The sequence below is a fragment of the Ovis canadensis genome, chromosome 10 (assembly GCF_042477335.2).
Source record: "Ovis canadensis isolate MfBH-ARS-UI-01 breed Bighorn chromosome 10, ARS-UI_OviCan_v2, whole genome shotgun sequence".
Taxonomy (NCBI): domain Eukaryota; kingdom Metazoa; phylum Chordata; class Mammalia; order Artiodactyla; family Bovidae; genus Ovis; species Ovis canadensis.
Genome location: NC_091254.1, coordinates 35,062,261 through 35,081,643, shown reverse-complemented (window position 1 = coordinate 35,081,643; position 19,383 = coordinate 35,062,261).

Genomic DNA, 19,383 nt, shown 5'->3' with positions numbered 1-19,383 from the left:
AGATGGTGTTGTTCCGCTCCCAACTGTGTGTTTAATGAAGAAGGAAAAGGGGCCCACTCCCCTCGCCTCTTCCCACCCCCAACACTGATGATGCCCTTTCCTCTGTTCACTGAGATCCACTCTGAGTGGAGGGAAATCTATTTTAAACAAAGGTAAGAGATTTGAGGTTTCAGTTCAGTTCAGACGCTCAGTCGCGTCTGACTCTTTGCAACCCCATGGACCGCAGCATGCCAGGCTTCCCTGTCCTTCAACCCGGGGTTTACTCAAACTCATGTCCATTGAGTCAGTGACACCATCCAATCATCTCATCCTCTGTCATCCCCTTCTCCTCCTGCCTTCAATCTTTCCCAGCATCAGGGTCTTCTCAAGTGAGTCAGTTCTTCACATTAGGGGACCAAATTATTGGAGTTTCAGCTTCAGCAACAGTCCTTCAGGTATGACCTAAATCAAATCCCTTATGATTAAATAGTGGAAGTGAGAAATAGATTCAAGGGATTAGATTTGAAATTTAGGTGGAATTTAAATCAAGGGGAAAAAAGGAACCTGTACAGTTATTTCCAGGCTGATAATACTTTGTGGACCAAGCCTGTTGTCCATCAACTTCCCATTCCAGGTGGTTTCAGGAACATGGAGAAGCCTTCTGTACCAGTTCAGACTGTGTTTGGCTGAACAGTAGTTTCAGTAAAATAGGATCTTTTTTTAAATTTTATTTTTCTCTCATGTAACGAAAGAGTCATGTGGATTATCCAGGGCTGGTGTAGCTACTAGATGGAGCTACTGTGGACCCTGGTCCCCTCCAGCTTCCAGATCCTTCCTTCACCTGGAGCACCTCTGCTCCGGCAGGCAGGATGGCCGCCCTTCCTCCCGGCATCACCCCTCAGTTGCAGGCAGGAGGGAGGGCACTAGGCAAAAGTACAGAGGTGATGGGCCATGAGATGGGTTTTCCACTCCTTGCTTTTTACCCAGATGAGTTGAAAACTTTTATCCACACAAAAACCTGCACACAGAATTTTATGGGAGCTTTATTCATAATCGCCAATCAGGTGCAACCAAGATGTCCCTCCATAAGTGAATGGATAAATAAACCGAAATATATCCAGTCAACAGAATACTGCTTGGCTCTAAAAGGAAATGAACTACCATGCCATGAAAATGGCATGGAGGAAACTTATTACTAAGTGAACAAAGCCAATCTGAAAAGGCTACATGCTGTATGATTCCAAGTATCAGACATCCTGGAAAAGACAAAGCTGTGAAGACAGTAGAAATGTCAGTGGTTGCAGGAGATAGAGGTAAGGGAGGGAAGGATAGATGGAACACGGGGGACGTCTATGGCTGTGAAACTACTATGTATGAATCTCTAATGGTGGATCCATGTCCTTGTATATTTGTCAAAACCCATAGGATGTACAATAGCAAGAATGAACTCTAAGCTGTAGACTTCGGGTGATAAGGGTGCGTCAGTATGCGTTCATCAGCTGTAACAAATGCACCCCTGTAGGGTGGAGTGTTCAAAGTGGGAGGATGTCCATGTGTAGGGGCAGGAGGCTTCTGACAACTCTGTACTTTCTGCTCAACTTTGCTGTGAACCTCAAGTTTCTCTTTCTCTCAAAAAATATTTTAAAAAGTGATGGGCCAACTGAATCTATCCGTTTTCATCAACAAAATAATAGCTTCCATAGAAGTTCCACACAGTAAATTCTGCTTATACCTCATTGGCCAAAAGTGGGTCACATGACTTAGTCCCCAGGCTGCGCAGGAGTGACTATTTTTTATTTATTTTTTTGGAGGTACTTTTCCCTCAGTTTTGTTGAGATATAATTGATATATGTATAAGTTCAAGGTCTACAGCATAATGACTTGGCACATATATATTGTGAGATGATTAGCATGGTAGGTTTAGTTAACATCCATCTCTCAAATAGTTACCCAAAAAAAATCAATTTTTTTCCCCTTGTGGTAAGAACTTTAAGAATTACTCTTGGTAACTTTTAAATGTACTGTTTTACATTGTTAACTATGTGCATCATGGTGTACCTTATATACTCTGTAGAGATTTGTCTTATAACTGGGAGTTTGTACCTTTGGACCAGCCTCATCCAATTTCCCCATCCTTCACTTCACACTTCTGGTAACCACAAATCTGATCTCTTCCTTAGTGGTTAAATTTTTTTAATGTTTCACATATGAGTGAGATCATGCAGTATTTGTCTTTCTCTGTTTGACTTCCTTCACTTAGCACAATGTGCTCAAATTCCATTCATATTGTTATAAATGGCTGAATAGTTTTCCGTTGTATATATACAGACACCACATTTTCATTCTTTTTGTTTGGCCACAGTACATAGCATGCAGGATCTTAGTTCCCTAACCAGGGATCAAACCCATGCCCCCTGCGGTGGAACGGAGCCCTAACCACTGGATTGCTGGAATTTTCCATATCACTTTTTTTTTTTTAATCCATACATCTGTTGATGGACATTTAGGTTATTTCCATGTCTTAGCTGTTGTAACTATGCTGCTGTGAACTTGGGGGTTCAGGTGGGTATCTCTGTGATATAGTGATTTCATTTCCTTTGGGTATATGGGGCTTCCATGGTGGCTCAGATGGTAAAGAATCTGCCTGCAATGCAAGAGACCTGGGTTGGGAAGATCCCCTGGGGAAAGGAATGCCTACCCGCTCCAGTATTCTTGCCCGGGAAATCCCACGGACAGAGGAGCCTGGCGGGCTACAGTCTGTGGGGCTGCAAAGAGTCCGGTGTGGCTGAGCAACTAACACTTCACTTTGCATATATACCTAGAAGTGGAATTGTGGAATCATGTAGTAGTTCTATTTTTAATTTTTTGAGGAACCTCTCTACTGTTTTATATAGTGGCTGTACCAAGTTATACTCATACCAATAGTGCATAGGGTTCCCTTTTCTCTATATCCTCACCAGCATTTATTAGTGCTTGTCTTTTTGCTAATGGCCATTCTGACAGTCATGCTGTGATATCTCATTGTTTTGTTGTGTGTTGCCCTAATGATTAGTGATATTGAATATCTTTTGGTATACCTGTTAGCCATTTGTATATCCTTTTTGGCAAAATGCCGATTCAGCTCCTTGGGGCATTTTTAATTGAATTATTTATTTAAATTGAGTTGTATGAATTCTTTATCTATTTTGTATATTAATTGCTTATCAGATATATTGGGTCTTCCCTGGTGGCTCAGACAGTAAAGCATCCACCTGCAAGGCAGGAAACCCGGGTTGATAATGATTTGCAAATATTTTTTCCCATTCTGTTGGTTGTCACTGGACATTGGCTCTGTCACTGCCTCTAATTGGGTTAATGCTACAGTGACCCTGAAGATAGTAATTTGATGGGACAGGGGTGGAAGAATAAAAAAATTAATATCAATCGTGATTTTAGTAAGGCTTTCTGCAGCAATATTACCTTTTCCCCACGCAATATAAAAATGGGCTCTGCCTAATTCATCTCTCTTTGTTCTTTTATCATACTCTTTTTCTTATGTTTAAATCTTTCACCCTGGCCTCCCACTCCATTTGGTCTAAATATCCTCTTCGGTTATTTCTGGTTCAACTGTTTAGAACATGCTGATTTATGGTGCTCTGCTGGCGATCTGTGGGGGAGTGAGCTGCCAAACGCAGGGGAAGATGTTTGCAGTTCAGCAGAATGGTCTTAACTATGGTGCCATCTCTGTGCTGTCTAGAGTTGATATGACGCAGGAAGGAATCTCAGACAGTGTAATTAAGTGAACAGACAAAAATCCAGACAGGCGGGGTGCTTGCTTAAGAACCCATATTTGCTGTATAAAAATCAAACACATTCCCAGATTGATTGTACTTAGCTGGAAAGAAAAGCTGGACAAACTCTGATGACTTGAGGGACCCCTGTGACAAGCACTGACTATGCAAATGGCCCTCATCTGAGTGTGAAATCCACACGTGGGGCCCAGGAACCCATTTGCCTGCATTCTCAAGACGCTTCATCTTTGTTGCTTCATTTGTTCTGATGACCCCTGGGCTCAACTACATCCTCCCAGGCTCTACCCCACTCCCTCTTTTCCAGAGGTAACATTTTTTCCTGAAGAGAGCAAATTAACTTTGGACATCTCATGACATTCTTTGATCTCATTGAAAATGTCACAAATCTGACTTTTTGTCAGCTGTCTGATGTTCATGCCTTATTATTACTGTCTGTGCCTGGTTGTCCTTATTTTTATTAGAATTTTAAAACTCCTTGATGTCCTCCATGGGGAACTGTGGACAAGTAAATCCTTCTTCTTAAACCAAAGAGGGTGCCAAGTGCTTTAATGGTGCTGAAGCCACAGGATTGAGTCAGGGTCTCCCAGGAGCACTGGCTTCCCCACCAAGGCTTTCCCCCAACTCTCTGGGGACCCCAGCAGTCAGGAGCTCCTGGGGGGGCACTTATGATTTTTTCCATCTTTCTTGCTCCTCTTTTTGCCTCTAGATATTTTCGTTTCTTTTCTTTTGCTCCAAACATCAAAGTGGTGGGAAGAATCCGGCTCTTGATTGGAGGTGGAGGGAAGGCAGAGGCTCATCCCCTTGCCCAGCTCCCTCTGGTTGCAGAGGGAAGAAGTTGCTCCCCCTGTCAAATTACAGGTGTAACAAGGACCCTTCAAGTGGGCCTCATGGCCCTTGGCATGCAGACTGGCCGTGGATGGGCCTGTGGTTTTGTATGTTTGACTTTCAGAGAACCAGGTCTTTCCCATGTCATCTATGGATACTCCCAACTGCCTTCAAAGACAGAGTCAGACTCTCAGCCAGGCAACCTCCTGCTTCCATCTGATGTAAGCAGGACCCTCCTATTTTTTAAAAAATAATATTTGTTTATTTGACTGCACCAGGTCTTAGTGGCAGTATGTGGGATCTTGGATCTTTAGTTGTGGCAAGTGAACTGTCAATATTGGCAGCATGTGGAATCTAGCTCCCTGACCAGGAATTGAATCTAGGCTCCTTGCATCAGGAGTGTGGAGTCTTAGCCACTGGACCACCAGGGAAGTCCTGGGACCTTCCTATTTAAAAGGAGACAGTCTTCACTATTGCTGGTCTTAATAAAGACCATAATTAAGTCATAGGGATAGAATTTTAATAGAATCTGCTAATAACTTCTGGAACCTGGATTTAATCTCAAACAGCTATGTGCTACGCCTACCAGATTTTGACTGTCAGATTTACTAAGGTGTTGTGTCTGAGAACAACAGTCTTGTGAATTGTGCTGACTATTACATATGCAAATAAGTAAATATAATACATCAGCATTAACAAAACTATGAATGGTAAAATAATAATGAAATGGATTGTACTGGATGTTGCTGGTTTAATTATTCCTGTTTTGGGGGAGCTCAACTTAAATGTTTCTGCTTAGAAGGACATTCTCACATTTTATTCTTAAGACTTTACTCATCTTCAGAGCCCAGCACATTTGTCACTTGCTTTCACAGGGCTGATTCCTCACTTCTCTGTAAGAAAAGAGTGCTCACAACACTAGTCACACACCTCACTCTTCCTTTTAGATATTTGTGTGCTGTTTTACCATGCCTGCTGCATCAGAAACTCCTTAGGGAAATGTTACTGCAGATACAACGTTACATGTTCTGACACAACTTATCAGTACTCAGTATATTTATTTAAAGAAAGAACAGATGCATGATGAGTGTCTACTCTTTGCTAGTTGTGTGATCATGGCCATGTCTCATCATCTCTTTGTTTCCTCCTGTGTATAATGGTGATAACGACAACCTCATACATTTAAGATGAAATGAGATCACGTATATAAAATACTTAACGTAAGGCCTGGCACACTGAATTCTCAATAAATGTCAGATCTTTATTTCACCATTATTAACATGTGATGTCGTTTTCAGTAGGTCCTTTGAAGCAGGGTGGTTTCTTTGCTGACCAAGGGCATAGTGGTAAATGAAGGGGTAATAGGAGCGATGGTATTTCATAAAAGCAAAGTAACAGCAATAAAGAAGAGTGGTTTCAACTGGGAAAATGATGCTCAGCTCCATATGCAATAATGGGCAGGTTTCCAGAAGGACTCGATGTACTCTCAAGCGTGCATTCAGCACATAAAACTACAATCCTCATCATAAATTTGATCTACAGCCAAGGAATTATGTCCATTATCAAGTGAATGCATATTGTGCTGGTCTCCCTCCAATGCAGGTGGTACTTTGGGTAGCCTGCTCTTTTAAAAGGACTCCCCAAGGAAGGTTAAATTCATGCCTTATTTCTCTCTGCATTTATTTTCCTAGAGTTACAGAGGCCAAAGGTCAACAGCTTTGGTAGGTCTGGCCAGTATCTATTGATGGTGATGTTGAGGCAGTTGTTTTCACCAGAGATTCTTTTTTCTTCCTTTTTGTTTTGTAAAGCAATATTGATTTTTGTCTGTGCTGTGTCTTCATGGCTATGTGGGCCTTCTCTGGTTGCGGTGAGCTGGGGCTACTCTCTAGGTGCAGCGTGGGGGCTTCTCCTCGAGCGGCTTCTCTTGTGAAGCCTGGGCTCTAGAGCGTGTGGGTTCGGTAGTTGCGATGCAGGGCAGAGCAGCGGCTCTAGAGCCAGGGCTCAGTAGTTGTGGCGTGTGGGTTTAGTTGCTCTGCGGCATGTGGAATCTTCCTGGACCAGGGATCAAAACCTGCCTCCCCTGCATTGACAGGCAGATTCTTAACCCCTGGACCACCAGGAAAGTCCTAGAGATTCTTTTCTTCAAGGCGAGAGCTGGATCTAGCGTTTCTTCCCTTTGTGTTCTCCAGCGTCTCCAGTTTCACCAGAGCTATTCTATGTCCCTTTTCTCTGGCATCGCTCATCTTCCTAGACCTGCAGAAGCATTGACCTCCTCCACGGTGCTTTTTCTGACTCCCCAGGAAGAGTGCACTGTTTCTCTCCAGACCTCCCTGCCTCTGGGTAATGCAGTTCAGTTCAGTCGCTCAGTCGTGTCTGACTCTTTGCGACCCCATGAATCGCAGCACGCCACACCTCCCTGTCCATCACCAACTCCCGGAGTTCACTCAGACTCACGTCCATCGAGTCAGCGATGCCATCCAGCCATCTCCTCCTCTGTCGTCCCCTTCTCCTCCTGCCCCCAGTCCACCCCTCAGGATGGTTCTTATTTGTATCACTATCATGACCGTAATCGTAGGGCAAGTGTATGTGTAAAGGCTTGTTTCTGTTGGTTGGTTATGAGCCACTGAAGGTTTGGATCTATTCTTGATCATTTTTATGTCTTGAGATTGTAACAGGAAGGTTTAGGGGCAGCAGGGTGGGCAGCTACGAGGCCTTCAGTGAGCCTGCCTGGGACACAGTGCCTGTCACCCTCGGGACCAGAGTGCAGGTCCACTGGTCACAGTGGTCCCCATCATGGAGCAGCCCCGAGAGGTGTGGTGGGATCGAAACACAGTGAGCGAGGGTGGGGAAGATGAGGCTGGGTAGAGATGGAGGGCTGGATCACGTAGGGCTTTCGACCGGTGCACCAGCAATTGGATTTTCAGTCCAAAGGCAGAGGGAAGCCGCTTTGAGCTTTAAGAGGGATGGTCCAGTGCACAGGCTCCATCTCCTGCACCTCTTCCTTTTTTCCCTGCTGGATTGTGAATGCACTGCTGGGTCCTGCAGAGTTGCCTTATTGCAAGGAGCGTGCTCACTGCATGCTTTCTTGAATGGCCTCAAAGCCGCGGGTGCATTGAGAAGAAACACCAGAGCTTTCAGCACAGATTGGTGGCAGCAGCATCCTCGAAACGGGTGAGCTGCCCTTCCCCCACTCCTATCATCCTCTGACCTCTGACCTGTGGGTTATGTCACCACATTGACTTGCCACCTGACATTGGAGAGTCTGCTGGTTTTCCATTTGATTTTAAAAATGAGTAAATAATTGCAGGCAACACACAGACAAGGCAAAAATGCAAAGGAAGCGACAGAATTTGGGCATTGCAGCTCCAGGGAGCGGCCACAACTCTGAGGGATTTTCAGAGCCCATCCGTGTCTGAGGGCACAAGTGGCTGTTTTATGTTGTATGTGTGGCTTTGGAGGTTCAGGAGGCCAACCCCGAGGGACATTTTGGAAAGTGGTGATGGAAATGATTTTCATTCCAAGGGAAAGAAGCTGGTCAGGTACCTAAACTCCCAGCCCTTACCGTCAAAGGCTCTAATTCTATCCTGACAAACAGTAAAAAGAGCAAGTAAGTCCACTCACGTCACTTCAGCGTTCTTTTCCAAACATGTGGATTAAAGCCAGTTGGGTTTGGAATCCATTCAGTTTGTGATTTTGCCAGGAGTTTCGTGGGTGTAAAGTTTAAAAATAGCTACGTACACATAGGATGTCTGTGGGGAAATGTGGGTAAATTTTAGGTTGGAAAAAGGTTCTGTGAGCAAGTGCCCTCAATGTTTAGCCCTAAATGTTTGCAAAGACAAATATTTTGGAGATCAGAGTAACAATCGTGTTTTACCCTTAGTCCAAACCACAATGCCCCTGGATCCAAATGTGGGAGTGAATAGAGTGACTCAGAAATATGTAATGGTGGTGGGGGAGCGAAATTAAAGGCCCAGAATAAAGAATTAAAATTAAAAAAGAGGTGCAGGGGGGAAACAGGGAGAAAAACCTCCATCTAGGTAGGCTAGAGAAGTTAGGGTTTTTCAGTCTGGAAGCATGAAGGCAGATGGAATTAAAACTGAAAAGTGCAGTAAGTGGCTGAGGTTTCGGTAAATACGGTAGAGGCTGAGGTTCCAGTAAATACAGCCTTGCTCAGCCATGGCCTCGTGAATTTTCCTCATTGTGCACAATTTCCCCTTCTCAGCCTTCCAGGACATTTGGATTGAATTAATTATGAAGTAAGCAGCCTGATCAGGGTCAGGGGCCTTGACTCGAGAATGTGAAGATGGGGATTTATCATGAGAGGAGCTCTGGCCAGGTCAGCCACACACAGATACATCACTCATACATTCACTCCTTCCAATCTTATTTATTGTGGTACTGCTTGGACTAAGGACTAGTTTATACTTTGCCTGGGTGGATAAAACTTGTATCTAAACAACGACAGGGCTGAGTATCCTGTGATCTGTCCCGAGTCAGGAACAACCTAGGACCCCCACATGACAGCAGTGGGGAGGGCGCCCTGGCTTCCGGAGGTGGTGTTTGCACTGGGCTTTGGTGGATGGTGGGATTCTGAAGGGCGGGGAGTTGCTGAGGAATAAATGGATGTTGGCATGTGGGTGGGAACTAGGTGTGTTTAGTGGAGAGTTAAGAGCCTCTTCGTCTGGAGTGAAGAATGGTAAGGGCGAAGATGGAAGAGGTGATGGGACTGTGCAGAAGCCCTTGAGAGTGTGTTTTAGGAGAGGGCATTTTTGCATGGTTGGCAAGAGGGAACCACGGGAGCAGGAGGATGTGCAGAGCCTGATAAAAATGAGCAGTTGTGTGTGGATGGACAGGAGTGGGCAGATGTCGGGGCCGTGGAGGCCAGTGGGGAGTGCATGGCTATAGTCTGGGTGAGGCTTGCACAAAGACACCGGAGAGTGGGCATGACTCTCAGGCAACCAAATCAGAGGTGCAAAAATATTTCATTTTCTTTTTTCTTTTTGAATATTTACTTATTTGGCTGCATCACGTCTTAGTTGTGGCACATGGGATATTTTAGGTGCAGAATGCGGGATTGTTTTTAGTGGCAGCATGTGAACTAGTTGTAGCATGTGGGATCTAGATCCCTGGCCAGGGATCGAACTCGGGCTCCGTGCACTGGGGGTGTGGAGTCTTAGCCACTGGACCACCAGGGAAGCCCCTTCGTTTTCTTTTAAATCGAACTTAATTTTGACTCAAAACCATCATCCTATGTATCACGGGGAAATCCTACTGAGTGACAGCTGAGGGCTGGAATAGGGACCCATCAGCGTCTGGGAGGACGACATGGCAGGTGAAGGGGAAGGGGCCTCAATCTCTCGTGGTCCTGCTGCCGTCCTCGCTCTTCCGTCCCACAGTGGTCCATGAAGCCAGCTTCTGTACCATGAAGACAAACACCCCCAGGTGAGGTATTTGGATGCGCTCACTTTACAGATGGGGCTTCCCAGGTGGCACAATGGTAAAGACTCTGCCTGGCAATGCAGGAGATGCAGGAGACCCAGGTTTGATCCCTGGGTTGGGAAGATCCCCTGCAGGAGGCCATGGCAACCCCCTCCAGTATCTTGCTTGGAGAATCCCATGGACAGAGGAGCCTGGTGTGCCACAGTCCATGGGGTCACAAAGAGCTGCACATGACTGAGTGATTGCACACACATGCTTTGCAGATGAGGAACCTGAGTCACAGAAGGTTACAGAGCTTGTTCAGAGTTTCACAGCTAGTAAGGCAGGGGCCGGGATTAGACGACCGGTCTCCCCCATCACTAGTCTACAGTACTTATGTAGTTAGGGCTGGAGGGGAAGGAAAAAGCAGAAACACATAAAACCTGACAGAATGAGTAAGCTGGAAGGGGACGGATTAGATGTGCAGGTTGAGAATAATCAAAGGTGGCTGTGTTTTCATAGTTTTAGTATCTTTATTTTTTAATTATAAAATTAATAAACACCATAGAAAACATACCATGTACAAAAAGGAAAATGAAATAAGAAATCACCCGTGATTTTCCCACTCAGAAACAAAAGCTGTTGTGCTTTGGCACACTTTATTTTTGTTATATTCACTCAGTTCAGTTCAGTTCAGTCGCTCAGTCGTGTCCGACTCTTCGTGACCCCATGAATCGCAGCACGCCAGGCCTCCCTGTCCCTCACCAACTCCCGGAGTTCACTCAGACTCACGTCCATTGAGTCAGTGATGCCGTCCAGCCATCTCATCCTCGGTCGTCCCCTTCTCCTCCTGCCCCCAATCCCTCCCAGCATCAGAGTCTTTTCCAATGAGTCAACTCTTCGCACGAGGTGGCCAAAGTACTGGAGTTTCAGCTTTAGCATCATTCCTTCCAAAGAAATCCCAGGGTTGATCTCCTTCAGAATGGACTGGTTGGATCTCCTTGCAGTCCAAGGGACTCTTAAGAGTTTTCTCCAACAGCACAGTTCAAAAGCATCAAATCTTCGGCGCTCAGCCTTCTTCACAGTCCAACTCTCACATCCATACATGACCACTGGAAAAACCATAGCCTTGACTAGGCAGACCTTAGTCGGCAAAGTAATGTCTCTGATTTTCAATATGCTATCTAGGTAGGTCATAACTTTTCTTCCAAGGAGTAAGCATCTTTTAATTTCATGGCTGCAGTCACCATCTGATTTTGGAGCCCCCAAAAATAAAGTCTGACACTGTTTCCCCTGTTTCCCCATCTATTTCCCATGAAGTGATGGGACCAGATGCCATGATCTTAGTTTTCTGAATGTTGAGCTTTAAGCCAACTTTTTCACTCTCCTCTTTCACTTTCATCGGGAGACTTTTTAGTTCCTCTTCACTTTCTGCCATAAGGGTGGTGTCATCTGTATATCTGAGGTGATTGATATTTCTCCTGGCAATCTTGATACCAGCTTGTGTTTCTTCCAGCCCAGCGTTTCTCATGATGTACTCTACATGTAAGTTAAGTAAGCACGGTGACAATATACAGCCTTGACGTGCTCCTTTTCCTATTTGGAACCAGTCTGTTGTTCCATGTCCAGTTGCTTCTTGACCTGCATATAGGTTTCTCAAGAGGCAGGTCAGGTGGTCTGGTATTCCCATCTCTTTCAGAATTTTCCACAGTTTATTGTGATCCACACAGTCAAAGGTTTTGGCATAGTCAATAAAGCAGAAATAGATGTTTTTCTGGAACTCTCTTGCTTTTTCCATGATCCAGCAGATGCTGGTAATTTGATCTCTGGTTCCTCTGCCTTTTCTAAAACTAGCTTGAACATTAAGGAGTTCACGGTTCACGTATTGCTGAAGCCTGGCTTGGAGAATTTTGAGTATTACTTTGCTAGCATGTGAGATGAGTGCAATTGTGCGGTAGTTTGAGCATTCTTTGGCATTGCCTTTCTTTGGGATTGGATTTTTTAGACCCCACACATGAGTGATATCATACAGTATTTGTCATTCTTTGTCTAACTTATCTTGCTTAGCATAATACCCTCTACGGCTATCCACATTGTTGCAAATGGCAAAATTTCACTCTCTTTTTTTTATGGTTGAGTAGTATTCCATTCGGAGAAGGCAATGGCACCCCACTCCAGTACTCTTGCCTGGAAAATCCCATGGATGGAGGAGCCTGGTAGGCTGCAGTCCATGGGGTTGCTAAGAGTAGGACACGACTGAGCGACTTCACTTTCGCTTTTCACTTTCATGCATTGGAGAAGGAAATGGCACCCCACTCCCGTGTTCTTGCCTGGAGAATCCCAGGGACAGGGGAGCCTGGTGGACTGCCGTCTATGGGGTCGCACAGAGTTGGACACAACTGAAGCGACTTAGCAGCAGCAGCAGTATTCTGTTGTGTGTGTATACCACATCTTTTTTCTTTTTGTAACTTTAATAAACTTTCAACTGTGTATTGGGGTATAGCCCATTAATAATGCTGTGGTCATTTCAGGTGAACAGCAGAGGACCTCAGCCATACGTGTACATGTATATATTCTCCCCAACCCTCCTCCCATCCAGGCTGGCACATAACATTGAGTGGAGTTCCATGTGCTATATAATAGGTCTTTGTTGGTTATACATTTTAAATATAGCAGCTTGTATATGATCTTCCCAGAGTCCCTAACTATCCCTTCCCCTTCAGCAACCATAAGTTCATTTTCTGTCTGTGAGTCTCTGTTCTGTAAATAAGTTCATCTGTGTCATTTCTTTTTAGATTTCATGTATGCGGGGGTCATGCTATTTCTCCTTCTCTGTCTTACTTCACTCAGTATGACACTCGCCAGGTCCATCACTGCCACGGCATTCTTTCACTCTTTTTAAGGATGAGTAATACTCCATGGTATGTATGGACCACATCGTCTTTATCCATCCACCTGTGATGGGCACTTAGGTTGCGGCCGTACCTTGGCAATTGTAAATAATGCTGCGATGAACATTGGAGTGCGTGTATCTCGTCAAGTTAGCGTTTTTGTTTTCCTCAAACAGAGACCCAGGAGTGAAATTGCTGAGTCATGTGGTAGTTCTAGTTTCAGCTTTTCGAGAAACCTCCATACTGTTTTCCACAGTGGCTGAGCCAATTTACTTTTCCACAAAGAGTGTATTTTCCACTTTTCCGCCAACGCCCTTTCTCTACATCCTGGCCAACATTTGTTATTTGTGGTCTTTGTGGTGGTAGCTGTTCTGATGTGTGTGAGGTGATTCCTTCTTGTGGTTTCGATTTGCGTTTCTCTGATGATTAGCAATGTTGAGCATCTTTTCTTTTTAATTAATTTTAATTGGAGGGTAATTACCTTCAGTATTGTGATGGTTTTTGCTATACATCAACTTGAATCAGCCACTTCATGTGCCTGCTGGCCACCTGCATTTCCTCTTTGGAAAAATGTTTGACATGCTTCTTTACAATCTGTTTTTCTCTGCGTTGTTTTACATGATCAAGAAAAATGTATATATATCTATATATGTACTTATATTTATGTATTATATATGTGTGTGTGTGTATATATATGTACACATATACACATTCAGATTGTTCCCCAATGATTTACTATTATAAATTCTACATGATAAACAGATGCATGTTTTTACCTCTGTTTTAGATAATTTTCTTAAGATTGAGTCCTGGAAAGCAAATTACAATTCTTGAGCAGTTTTGCAGCTACTGACATATCCATTGCCATACTTCTTTCCAAAAATATTGTACCAGTTACTGCTAACAGCCATGTATAAGCATAAATTGTATATTAATTTTAAAACTTTGGCTGATTTGAAAAATGATCTCCTGTTGTGCCAGGCTTTGCCTCTTTTCACTGATTGCTCAGAATGACCCTAGACAAAGGCCTTTTTGTTAAAATATTCTTAGCCTTGCTGGGTGAGTTTTTTGGCACCCTCTTAAATTTTGCCTCTGAGGTGAGTGGCTCCCTTGCCTACCCTGGACCAGCTCTGATTCACGCCACTTTGCAAAGGAGGAAACCAAGGGCGAGAAGTGAAGTTCCTTTGATTTGGGTCACACAGGCAGTAAACGAATGTGCTAAGTCGCTTCAGTCATCTCTGCTCTTTGCGACCCCATGGACTGTAGCCTGCCAAGCTCCTCTGTCCACGGGATTCTCAGGCAAGAATACTGGAGTGGGTTGTTGCCAGGCTCTCGTCCAGGGGATCTCCCCGACCCAGGGCTGGAACCTGTGTCTCCTCTGTCTCCTGCATTGGCAGGTGAGTTCTTTACCACTTGCGCCACCTGGGGTCCTCAGGCAGTAAGTGATGACATTCAAATTTGGGTAGGTTGACTCCAAAATCCCGTTTCTTCCTACTAACCTGTTTGGGCGCTTCGCTCTGGGTTTTTGAATGTGAATGAATGACGAGGAGAGAGACGAAACCATTACACAGAACTGAGGAATCCTGGAGCTGAGGAAAGGAGCTGGTCCTTTCAGGCGTGTGAAGGTGTGGCAGTAGTTTAACGTGGGTCTTGTTGATTTGGGGACATGGAGGAACCAGACATGCCCATGAGGGGCTTATACAGCGGTAGTTGAAAGCTCAGGCCTGACACACAGGACGGGGTGTGCCTGAGTGTGTAGGGTCTAGTGCTTACCTAATCTGAGTGCAAAGGCTGGGTTAGACCCAGAACGGAGCTGTGACCAGGCAGAGTCCCTGGGGAGGGCCACAGTCACACGTGGTTGGGTTACAGGCACCCGGACGTGCCCCCCTACACAGCAGCAGCAGTTCAGGACATTCCAGTGGGGCACAGCCGTGCCTGGGGACACTCCCGGAAGCCCGGGCACAGCTGTGAGCTCTGACACCTACCAAAGGGGCAAGAGGCCACTGTGGGTCTGCAGAACCAGCTTGGGGTAAGCACAGGCCCAGACTGCCTCGAGCTTTCTGGCCAAGGAGAGTGGCAGAGCCGCTGGCCTGGGCTGGTTGACTTGCACTGGGCACCGGAGGCTCGTTTTGCAGGAAGTGGGACTGACTCTTGGTGTGGCAAGAGGATGAGTGGTCTCCTTGCTCCGCACATCCGTTTTTCCTCCATTGCCCCCGGTGGCGTTTCAGTATTCAGACCACTTCCGAGGGCAGAGGAGCAGGCGGTAGGTCTCTTCTACGCATCAGTCTCTTGCTGCTGCTGACCTCGTTGGAATCACTCCCGTCTTACGGGGTCAGGTGGGGGCCTGCGGGGGTGATGGATGGTTCTGGGCCAAGGTTAGTCTGGGAGTCATGCAGGCAGAGTTTAGGGAGCATTCAGGAGGTTGGAACAGGTTGGAACAATTGAGGCCTGTAAGTGTGCAGTGAAAGTTGGCTGAGTAGCCATGGGTGGGTGGACTGCCTGTGGTCTGGCAGTTTCGGAGTGGAAACAGCAAAAGCGCAGGACAGCTCAACTTGGGGGCCCGGCAGGTGAGGCAAGAGGGTGGGGGCGGGGGGTGCAGATGCCGCGGGGGTCACAGTGAGCCAGTCAGTCCTAGGCTCCGGGTGGGGTCGGTGGGCCTGGGACCCACGAGGGAGGAGGGGCGTGTAGAGACGGGGAACTGGCCAAGAGAAGGGAGCACAGGTTTTGTAGGCTTGGGGGATCGGGTGGGGAGCTGTGGGGAGAGAGGGTGTTTAGGGAAGGGCAGCTGAGAACTGGGGAGCCAGGAGAAAGAACAGCTTTCTTGCTGAGTGGTAACAAGCACCAGGGTTTGGTTTTACTGGCAGTGGCTTGAGATGCAGAAGAGAGACAAGCCAGGGAGGTGGATGGAGGGTGTGACGATGGAAAGATGACTTTCCGATGGGATCTGAAAGATGACGATCTGGTGGAATCTGTCCAGAGAGATGGTGGAGAGGTGATGGTGGAATCGCGGATTGTAAAGAGTATGTTGAAACCAAACCCTGTCTGTTCTCCTGGCACTGGGCAGTCTGTGAAGGAGGCGGATGTCAGCTGAGCAGAGCACGGGGCTGCTGTGAAGCTCAAGGGAAGGGAAAGAGCATCTTTCTTTACGAAATGCCTGCTGTGTTGCAGGCAGTACAGCGATTTCCTCACAAACTGTGCTATGCTTAGTCACTCAGTTGTGTCCGACTGTTTGCAACCCCATGGACTGTAGCTCACCAGGCTCCTCTGTCCATGAGATTTTCTAGGCAAGAATGTGGGTTGCCATTTCCTCCTCCAGGGGATCTTCCCAACCCAGGGATCAAACCCAGGTCTCCAGCATTGCAGGTGGATTCTTTACCATCCAACCCACCAAGGAAGCCCAAGAATACTGGAGTGGGTAGCCTCTCCCTTCTCCAGGGGAACTTCCCCACCCAGGAATCAAACCGGGGTCTCCTGCATTGCAGGCAGATTCTTTATCAGCTGAGCTACCAGGGAAGCCCTCCACACAAATTATGTAACTTAATTCTCATAGTGACCCTCGAGGGTAGGTATTATCATCCATATTTTACAGATGATAAAACTGAGGCTCAGAGAAGTTAATTAACTTTGCCCTGGGTTCCCAAAGTGATGGGGTCAGAGTGGGAAGGGGTGGTCAGAGTGGCGGGGTCAGAATGGGAAGCCAGGTTAACCTGATGCCAAAACCCGAGGCTCTGTATATGTAACTGTATTAGATCCTTTAGGAGGATTATAAAATCTATGAAGCAAAGTGTTAGTCACTCAGTCATGTCTGACTCTTTGCGGACCCATGGACTGTAGCCAACCAGGCTTCTCTCCTTGGAATTTTCCAGGTAAGAATACTGGAGTGGGGGGCCATTCCTTTCTCCAGGGAATTTTCTTGACCCATGGATTGAACCCGAGCAGGTCTCCTGCATTGTAGGCAGATTCTTTACTGTCTGACCACTTGGATAAAATCTACAGGGAGGAGTAACTAGTAATGATGGGAGTAGGCTGAGACTGTCTCTCCCATTCAATCCCAGGCCCCTTGGGCTGATGCAAAACTGTCCTGTGTGGTTTGCTTGTACCCTGATTTGACTTAGTGATCAAACTCTGCAGTACCTTGTGCATCCTGGATCGTAAAAGGTTTTTATTTTTTTTTATTGTTATACCGAATTTACCAGCATATGAGTGGAAATTGTCTATGTAGCTTTTATATGTTGTAATATTTCTTCAAATAAATCTCTCCTAGAAATTACTGGATTGGCCAAAAGTTTATTTGGGTTTCACAAGCTCCTAAAGAAGAACCGGAACCAACTTTTTGGCCACTCCAATTTTTTAAAAAAGGCACAAATAGTCCCCTGCCTGACACATAATGTGCATGTGTGTGTGTTCAGCTGTGTCCAATTCTCTCTGACCCAGTGGACTGTAGCCCACCAGGCTCCTCTGTCCATGCAATTTTCCAGGCAAGAATACTGGAGTTGGTTGCCATTTCCAGCTCCAGGGGATCTTCTTGACTCAGGGATTACACCCACTGTCTCTTGCATCTCCTGCATTGGTGGGTGGATTCTTTACCGATGCACCACCTGGGAAGCCTCAACACACAGTGGGACATAGTAAATACTTGTTGAATGAATAAGTAAATCCACTCAGATCAATGAAGAAGGAGGTGCAGGGAATGGACTTCTTATCACTTTTCAGGAATCTCAGTGGAGGGTGGGTTGAGGGGATTTATGAAAGGGCTTCCCAGGTGACTCAGATGGTAAAGAATCTGCCTGCAATGCAGGAGACTCTTTAGTCCCTGCATCAGGAAGATCCCCTGGGGAAGGGAATGGCAACCCACTCCAGTATTCTTGCCTGGAGAATCCCATGGACAGAGGAGCCTGGCGGGCTACAGTCCACGGGGTCTCAAAGAGTCAGAGAGGGCTCAGCAACTCACACTTTTCAAAGTGCTAGAAGGCCTTTTAACCACAAGGGAGCACTGTTAGAGACTCAGCGGTGACTTTGGAAGGGCAGAATGTGGATGAGGGTGCAGGGGGCTAGACAAGGGCTCTCTACCACACAGGCTAGAACCACGGGTAGAGCCTGCACTCTCCCAGGAGGATGTCAGTCTCACCAGTGACTCTCCATTTGCCAAACAGATCTGGTCTCAAGAGACCAAGGGAGGCCAGCTTCCAGGCTTCCTGCCCAGGGCCAAGTTGCCCTCTTCCCACAGTGTGACTGGAGATGTCCAGGGAGGCTCACCCAAAGCGTGAGGTTGTGTCCACTCCTCCAGCCTTTGTAAACTCCATCCTTCAGTCAAAGAAAGCTGCCAACTTGGACCAAAGTCATCACCCTGCAGAGAAAATCCCTCATGAAAACCCCCTTCTGAGAAAGTGATTTTATTTTTATATTGGCGTATAGCTGATTGACAGTGTTGTATTCGTTTCAGATGTACAGCAGTGATTCAGTTATGCACATACATGTTATCTGTTCTTTTTCAAATTCTTTTTCCATTTAGGTTATTATAGAATATTAACCAGAGCTCACCTGTGCTAGGTCCTTGTTATTCCTTTTTTTTTTTCTTCCTTAAAATATTCATTTATTTTGGGCTGTTTTAGGTCTTCGTTGCTGCAGGAGGGTTTTCTCTAGTTGCAGCGAGCAGGGGCTATTGTCTGGTTGTGCTACACGGGCTTCTTATTACAGTGGCTTCTCTTGTTTCAGACCATGGACTCCAGGACTCACAGACTTAAACTCTAGAGCACAGGCTTAATAATTGTGGCACACGGGTTTAGTTGCTCTGAGGCATCTTCTGGGACCAGAGATCAAACCGGTGTCCCTTGCATTGCAAGGTGGATTTTTAACCACTGGACCACCAGGAAGCCCAGTTATTCATTTTACATACATCAGTGTGTACATGTCAGTCCCCAGATCCCAATCTATCCCTCCTCCCCATCCCTTCTGCCCTGGTAACCTTAAGTTCATTCTCAGTCTGTGAGGAGAAAGTGATAGTGTACCTCTTTGCTAAGAAAAACTTGGTTTCTGTGGAGACATAGTCTTGAGGCAACTTAAATTATAATGACATAAGGCAGTGTCACTAGAGTTTCTCATTATATTAATAAACATGAACCACTAAGCTGCTCACATTTCCCTTTTTGCTTTGGCTTCTAGGAAATTCATCTGCAGCAGTTTTCATTACCGTTGGCATATTTCTACTTCTTTCCCTTAGCCCCGATTTCCTAATTCTCTTTGCATCATCTTATGTCACTGCAATTTCAGTGACTTCACTACCTTGTGGAAATAAAATAATTAAATGCAGAAAAATAAATGGAAGTGAAGCGCCTCCGGTGTTCATCCGGGCGGAGTCTTCTGCAAAGGGAAGGGCAGTCACTGGCCCTCCTGGGCATGGCGGCCACTAGGTGGCACCAAAGCTTTCTTGCAGCGATCCTTAGCCAGGCGATCTGGCCTAAAAGTGTTTCTGTATAACC